The sequence below is a fragment of the Diorhabda carinulata genome, chromosome Y, assembly GCF_026250575.1.
Source record: "Diorhabda carinulata isolate Delta chromosome Y, icDioCari1.1, whole genome shotgun sequence".
NCBI lineage: Eukaryota > Metazoa > Arthropoda > Insecta > Coleoptera > Chrysomelidae > Diorhabda > Diorhabda carinulata.
This window is the reverse complement of record NC_079473.1, coordinates 9353068-9359746: the sequence shown is the minus strand read 5'-3', so window position 1 is coordinate 9359746 and position 6679 is coordinate 9353068. Positions and strand designations below refer to the sequence as shown.

The following is a 6679-nucleotide window of genomic DNA, read 5'->3' as shown; positions in this document are numbered from 1 at the left end:
TTTCAATCTTAAAGATAATTTGAATGTTCATCAAGGATTAATTTTTCATGATTATCGACTTGTTCCACAAACGTTACGTCACAAAATGCTATCAAAATTACACGTAGGCCATTTTGGTATTGAGAAGTCTAAAGCTAGGGCAAGAAAACTTTTCTATTAGCCTGGTTTGTCTCGAGATGTTCAGGATTTTGTTTCAAAATGTAAAACTTGTTTGAAATACAGTAAAAGTGTAGTAAAAGAGCCACTAATGCAACATGAAAGACCAAATGTCCCATTTCTTAAAGTAGCAGTAGATATCTTAACTTATGCAGTTATTTTTTATCAGTAATGGCTTGAATTAGTTCCCTTGGATAGTAAAACTGCGTCAGAAATCATTTTGAAATTAAAGTGTATCTTTGCTACCCATGGCATTCCTTCTAGTATCATCTCAGACAACATTCCATTTAACAGCAAAGAGTTCAAAGAATTTGCCAAAAGTTGGGAGTTTACCTCAATCACCACAAGTCCACGATATCCCAAGTCCAACGGACTCGCTGAGAGATCTGTTGCTATCTGTAAAGACATTCTTAAAAAAATGTAGTATTTCTGGAAATGATATTTATCAAGCACCACTTGAGTACAGAACTTCTCCATTGACAGGTCTTGGTGTTTCACCATCAGAACTTCTAAACAATCGTTTACTAAGAACAACATTACCCGTTTCTAAAAAACTGCTAACAGAGTTACCATACGTTAATCAAAAAAAAAATTTGTAAGAAAAGATCTAGACCTAAAAAATATCATGACAGGGGAGCAAAACATCGTGATTCATTTGAAAAGGGTCAAAGTATAATGATAAAGAAGGATGGTTACTGGGTACCGGGTGAAGTAGTAGACAAACATTCTACTCCACGTTCATACTTAGTTAAGGAAAATCTAGACAGAGTAGTATGAAGAAATTCATCATTTTTAAAGGATAACCCTAATCCATTATCTCTTAGACACTCTTGTTTTGATTCTACTGACAATAATTTGCAAACTTCAACATCAAATAATGTACCTAGCGTTAACGAATCAAGTGATATTGCTAATGGTAGAAAATCAATGTCAACTGATGACAGTAAATATAATAATAGTGTGGAACGTTTTATTTCTGCCAAAGACAGTACTACAGGAACTGACATTTATATAACTCGATCAGGACGATATGTAAATAAGCCTTTGAGATTTAGAGAATAAGCAATTTTTATGTCTTATTAATAATAACAGTTAAAGTTTAAGTTATATGTTTTCTATTCTAATAATGTCTGGTATATAGTCGTTTTCTTTTAGTTCGAATTTTCATTTATTTATAAGTGTTAAGTTGCTTTTATAAAAGGGGAGATGTTACTTAAGATAGCATTAGATGGCTAGTGTATGGTCTCCCATATCAACTACACATGACCACTAGGTGGCAGCAGAACGGACGTCTAGTAGAAACGTCAGTGGTACTCCTGTGCTCATCAGAGATATTGTAAAAAATATATGTTTCCTTAATAAAATAGTATTTAATAAGTTCTGACTATAATTTAACAAGTTATAAAACATGTAACACTATTAAGGTCTGTTTGACATTATTTGCTCAAATATTATTATAGTTTTAAACTAATTACATTTATTAGTTTTGAGTATTTGTAATAAACAGCCTATTCTATTTATTTTAATCCAGTCAAGTCGGATTTACTTGGTATTATTCAAGCACATTTCAACTTATTTGCTAGTTAAATAATATTCCTATTTGAAAAATCATTTCTTCGTCTAGTTTCGAGTTTAAATTGCTATTATTGATAATTTGATATTACGAATTCTATTAGAGCGGTAAGATACAGTTGTATTCTGTAAGTTTTATAATTTATCCAGTTGTTAACCTAAATTATTACTATGCCTGAAACCGCCGGTAGTCTTGATAATCCAGCAATATTTTGGGACTTTGTTTTTGAAGGCAAAATCAGCCTGGGTAGTAATCTCCCTTCTCTTCAAAATACCCACTTTGGCTATATCGTAATAGGGAGTATATCAGTCGACTCCAAACTTTCTGTTTGTAAATTTTCCAAGGTCCATATTTCAAAGGATTCTGGGAACTGGAAGAGGTCAAAGTCTCTGCTGAAATGTCAAAAGAATGTCAAGACATATTTAACAAAACGACATATAGAAACGGACGAGGTCAATTCGTGGTCCAATTTCCACTTAAACATTCTCCTTGTCTCTTAGGTGACAGCAAAGCAACTGCTATAAAAAGGTTCCAATCTCTTGTAAAACGATTTAGTAATTAACATTTTAAGCAACTTTTGATTTTATCAAAGAATATGAATCTTTGGGTCATATGACCAAAGTAGATGATGGTAAGAGCCCAAATTCCATTTCCTATTTTTGCCACATCATGGCGTGTTAAAAGAATCGAGCTTAACTACTAAACTAAGGACAGTATTCGATGCAAGCTGTGTTAGCTCCTCTGGTTGGTCCTTGAATGATTTATAGTATGTTGGACTGTACAGGAGATTCCTGATTACGTTATTTTTTAGTTCATTTGTAATGGCAAATAAAACACTAAACTTTCTTCTTATTCACCTCTACTACATCATTAAACTATAAACCAATAAGTAGTGGACTGTATTTACTGTTTAACTAAATTGTACATTGAAACTAAAACATTTATACACTCTTGCTAATTGACATCAACCAAAATACATAATATATAAATATATTATAAGATAGTAGCGCGATAATAATCACATGCACACTACCAAGGCCAAAAAGCAAGTGTTACATTTTTTTTTCTATTTATCTTTCGGCCCAGCGTTAGCCAACGAGAGACAGCAAAAAAGGTCTAAAAATAGAAACCACAATACAGCTTGTTGCCACAGTAACAAAATATTAGAGGTAAATATCTACTAAATCTATACACAAAAAAATTGCTAATAATAATTTATTCAAACTGCTTAAGTTATTCCCGTAAAACCAATTTTTTCTCAGATTTCGAATTTAATTTGAAGAGAGATTTTCTTTGAAGAACCACTCTATTTTTCAGAATACTTATATATTCTCTTGGCCTTCATCAGTGTATTGAAATCAAATCTGCTGAGATTTCCTGCGAAGTTTCTAATTTTTTGGGACCTTAATACCAATGACATTATAAGAACATTTGTCTTGTTGGTTACAAGAGTTATTTCTACTTTCACAAGCACTTAAAGTTTCAGGTGGATGAAATAATTAAATTTCTGAAATATTGGATGAAGCGGATCTTTCAGTCTGATGTACCTAAACTACAAAATCAGCAATAGGTATGCATTAACAACATTTTTCCAACAAACAATAAATACCTTTCAGATGTTGAGTCTAAACACTGCCAAGAAGTACCCGGTTTAATATCACCACATTTAACATAACTTTTTGCCCGAAAATAATATTCTCTGTAAATAAGCTAATTCTTTTACCAATTACACATTCTTTTTCAAAAATATTTTTCCAGGATTATTTTCCATTGAAAATTGTCTGCTTTGAAATGAGATCCACAAATGTAAACTTCTGGTAAATCTTTTTCCTGTATTTTCAATGCATCTAGCTACTTTTGTCTTTGCTCTACATTCGTACGAAATCTACAATTTTATATTGTAAAAAGTTAATCGATTTATCAACAAATGAGCAGAGATGTGCAAAATAGGTTATAAAATGTATTTAAATGCAAAATGCAAATACTTTTTGTATTTTGTTATTTCAAATACAAAATACAAAATAGTTTTTCATTTTATATTTAAAATACTAAATGCAAAATACGTATTTACAAAATGATTTATTAAAATAAAATACTTTTAGTTTTAAATTATCTTTATTTTGTTGAAAAGTTTCTTTATTTTAGCCAGCTAACAGGCTGGTAAATTTACTTTGATAACTTACTTAAATTAAATTTATTCAACAGATTTTAATAAAATAATTTGCTCAAATACACTGTCGCTCATCTTTCTCCTGTGTGGTCTCATAATCATGCCACCATAAGAAAAAAGCCTCTCTACTGGCGCAGAACTAGGCAAGCAGGTATTATATTTCAAGAATAACATCTTTACTGTAGGATATTTATTTAATGATTGCAGGCTGACATCATTATCCTTCAAATATTGCAATGATTCCAGGTCAATAGTGGTGTTTGCATTTGCACTATCACTAGCTAGTGAGGAATCCGAATCATCATAGAACATGTAGTAGGATTCATTTTTTTCTTTCTTGTGTGATGATTGGGATGTATTATTTAGATCTTTATGATCATTTTTAAGTTTTCTCACTTCTGCAAGGAACAATTCCTTTATATGTTCTCTATTTCCTTTTGGCACCCATTTTAATTTAAAAAAAGGATATGACACCGATGCCAAAATTGCATCTTTAGCTTTAGGATCCTTCAAATCATGAAATTTTCCAAACCTCTTTTCTAAGCTTTTTTTTATTGTCTCTATCAGTACTCCACAGTATATGGGATTGTCCATTTGTAATGAATGCAAGATTTTTTGTATTCTTATTAACTCAGGTAGCAGGCATCCATAAAATGTTTCTTTATCTCCCTCTAAGCTTTTGATAGCTTCTGCTATGGGTTTTGTACAGTTGGTATATTCAATTAGAAACTGCAATTCAATTTCTTTAAAAACCGACAATCCTAGTTTTTTTAAGGTTTCATTTAAAGTTTCCTGAACTTTTAAAAGATCCATAATACAGTTATAATATGAATTCCATCTTGTTGGACATGGACTTGTCGGAGATTTCCCGGTAGTTTCACAATATATTTCAGACGCTTTGGGGGACCTTGAACACAAATTCCAAATTGCTTGGCATTTAGCCATAGCTGCATCATGCAGCTTTTTATATGAAATATTTTGAGATCTTGCCTGAATAATATCACGAGAGGTAATTAAATGCAATGTGTGGGTGGTACATCTTTCATGGTTAGGCAGTTGATATGTTTCTTCAGGTTTTTGAGATTCAGGAAATTCTTTTAAGAGAAATGTCTCATCATCATCGTCGTCATGTTCATTATTATTATTATGGTCGTCATCATTTTTATTTACTGAAATGTTTTCTATGTCATATGATGAAAAAAAAATTCCATCAGTAGCGTCCATTCCCAATTCAGATTTTCCATAAATTTTAAATGCTTTTAACATATTTGAGCCATTATCAGTTACAGTTTTTGTTATTTTTGGTACCCTCAAATGATACTCTGTGTGTATGTCAAGGATCAGTTCGGCCACTTTGTCAAAGGTATGAGTTCCTTTAAATCTTCTACAAGCAAGAGTAAAACTATTTCTCTCAAATGTGTGAGGATCAATCCAATGAACAGTCATACCTAGGTAACTTCTCCTTGATGATGACCAAACATCTGCTGTCGTACACACATAATCAACGGGTTTTAATTTTATTTTTAGATTTTCCTTATATTCTGCGCACATATCAGCAATTCTCTTGTTACATGTGCGACGGCATATAAATTTTGGTGGGTTTTGTAGTTTTTGAGCACCTTCAATTAGAGTCCTAAATGATTTATTTTCGACAATAGATATTGGTGACATTGTATCAATTATAAAATCTATAACCAACTTGTCTAAATTAATTGACACTGGCAAAGTGGTTGGAAGAGTGCTTTGTATCATTTTTTTCGAAGTACTTGCACTATTTTCATCAGTGTGTGTGCCACATTTTTTCTTTTTGGAGGTTTTGGTTTGGGATTTTAAATTTTCATACTCTGTCAATAGATCACCATGACTTTTTCTCTGAAAAAAAAAGTAATATCATTATACATTCACACATACACAACCAGAATCAGCTATTGCAGTTTGTTTATTTATATACACCTATTGTCTATGTAATTGTAACAAATGAAAAAATATCAAGTTTGATTAGGAAATAAAATTAACATGTTACTCACTTTTATATGATTTAAAAAATTTGTAGTTGAAATTAGACTTCCTTTTAATGTTTTAGAGCATTTCTTGCAAACAGCCGATATATTATTATTCTCACTTCCAGCATCCTTTTTTATATCTTTAAAACAATACTTTAATATCAATGGTAGAGAAATATTATCATCCCTGAAACAAAATAGAAAATATCATGGGGATTAAGCATAAAAATAACATGTATGCATTTTGCAGGTATAGATAAATCAATGTATTAATTAAAGTATTTAACAATCGTTGTTTGTTTTAATATGAAAACATAGGTAATTGTTTATAAATTGGGTTTGGTGGGTAGCGGGTAGCTAATTAAAAATAACATGAGATATAATTATTCATTTTGTGTACTTACATGTTTTCAAATTTAATTCACTGAAAAGATAGTTACCAAGTAATTTATTCAGTAGGTTAGGTTAGGTTACCGGTTAACCGAATTTATGATCAACTTGCAAATAAACTCGAAACAGTTCAATAATTATTTGGTTCATTTTTTTTGGTTTCGTCATTATTTTATCGGAAAGCGAGATAACTTTATTAAAAGTGTAAAAAGAGATAATTCGTTCGTTCGGTTCAACACATTTGGCAACCTAAGTGGCTTGCACAGATTACTACTATTAGTGTTTTCGGGAACGAAAACTCACCGCACGGTAATACCGAATTCATACGAAAAGAGTCGATAATAAACGAAGCTGATCAGACCAAGTTACATAGTGTTTTATTTACAG

General features: G+C 31.2%; 1 long non-coding RNA gene across 2 annotated transcripts; it reads right to left on the bottom strand.

The window, feature by feature from the left end:
- Nucleotides 1-5926: 5926 nt before the first annotated feature.
- On the bottom strand, nucleotides 5927-6379 carry LOC130903050 (uncharacterized). 2 transcript variants are annotated; one of them, XR_009060531.1, is made up of 2 exons: nucleotides 6307-6379; nucleotides 5927-6089 (listed from the first exon to the last, which is right to left on the bottom strand). It is a non-coding gene; the product is annotated as an uncharacterized LOC130903050 (long non-coding RNA). The 2 variants fall into 2 exon arrangements; XR_009060532.1 differs by having other exon boundaries at nucleotides 5927-6042; nucleotides 6307-6332.
- Between the last annotated feature and the right edge of the window lie 300 nt (nucleotides 6380-6679).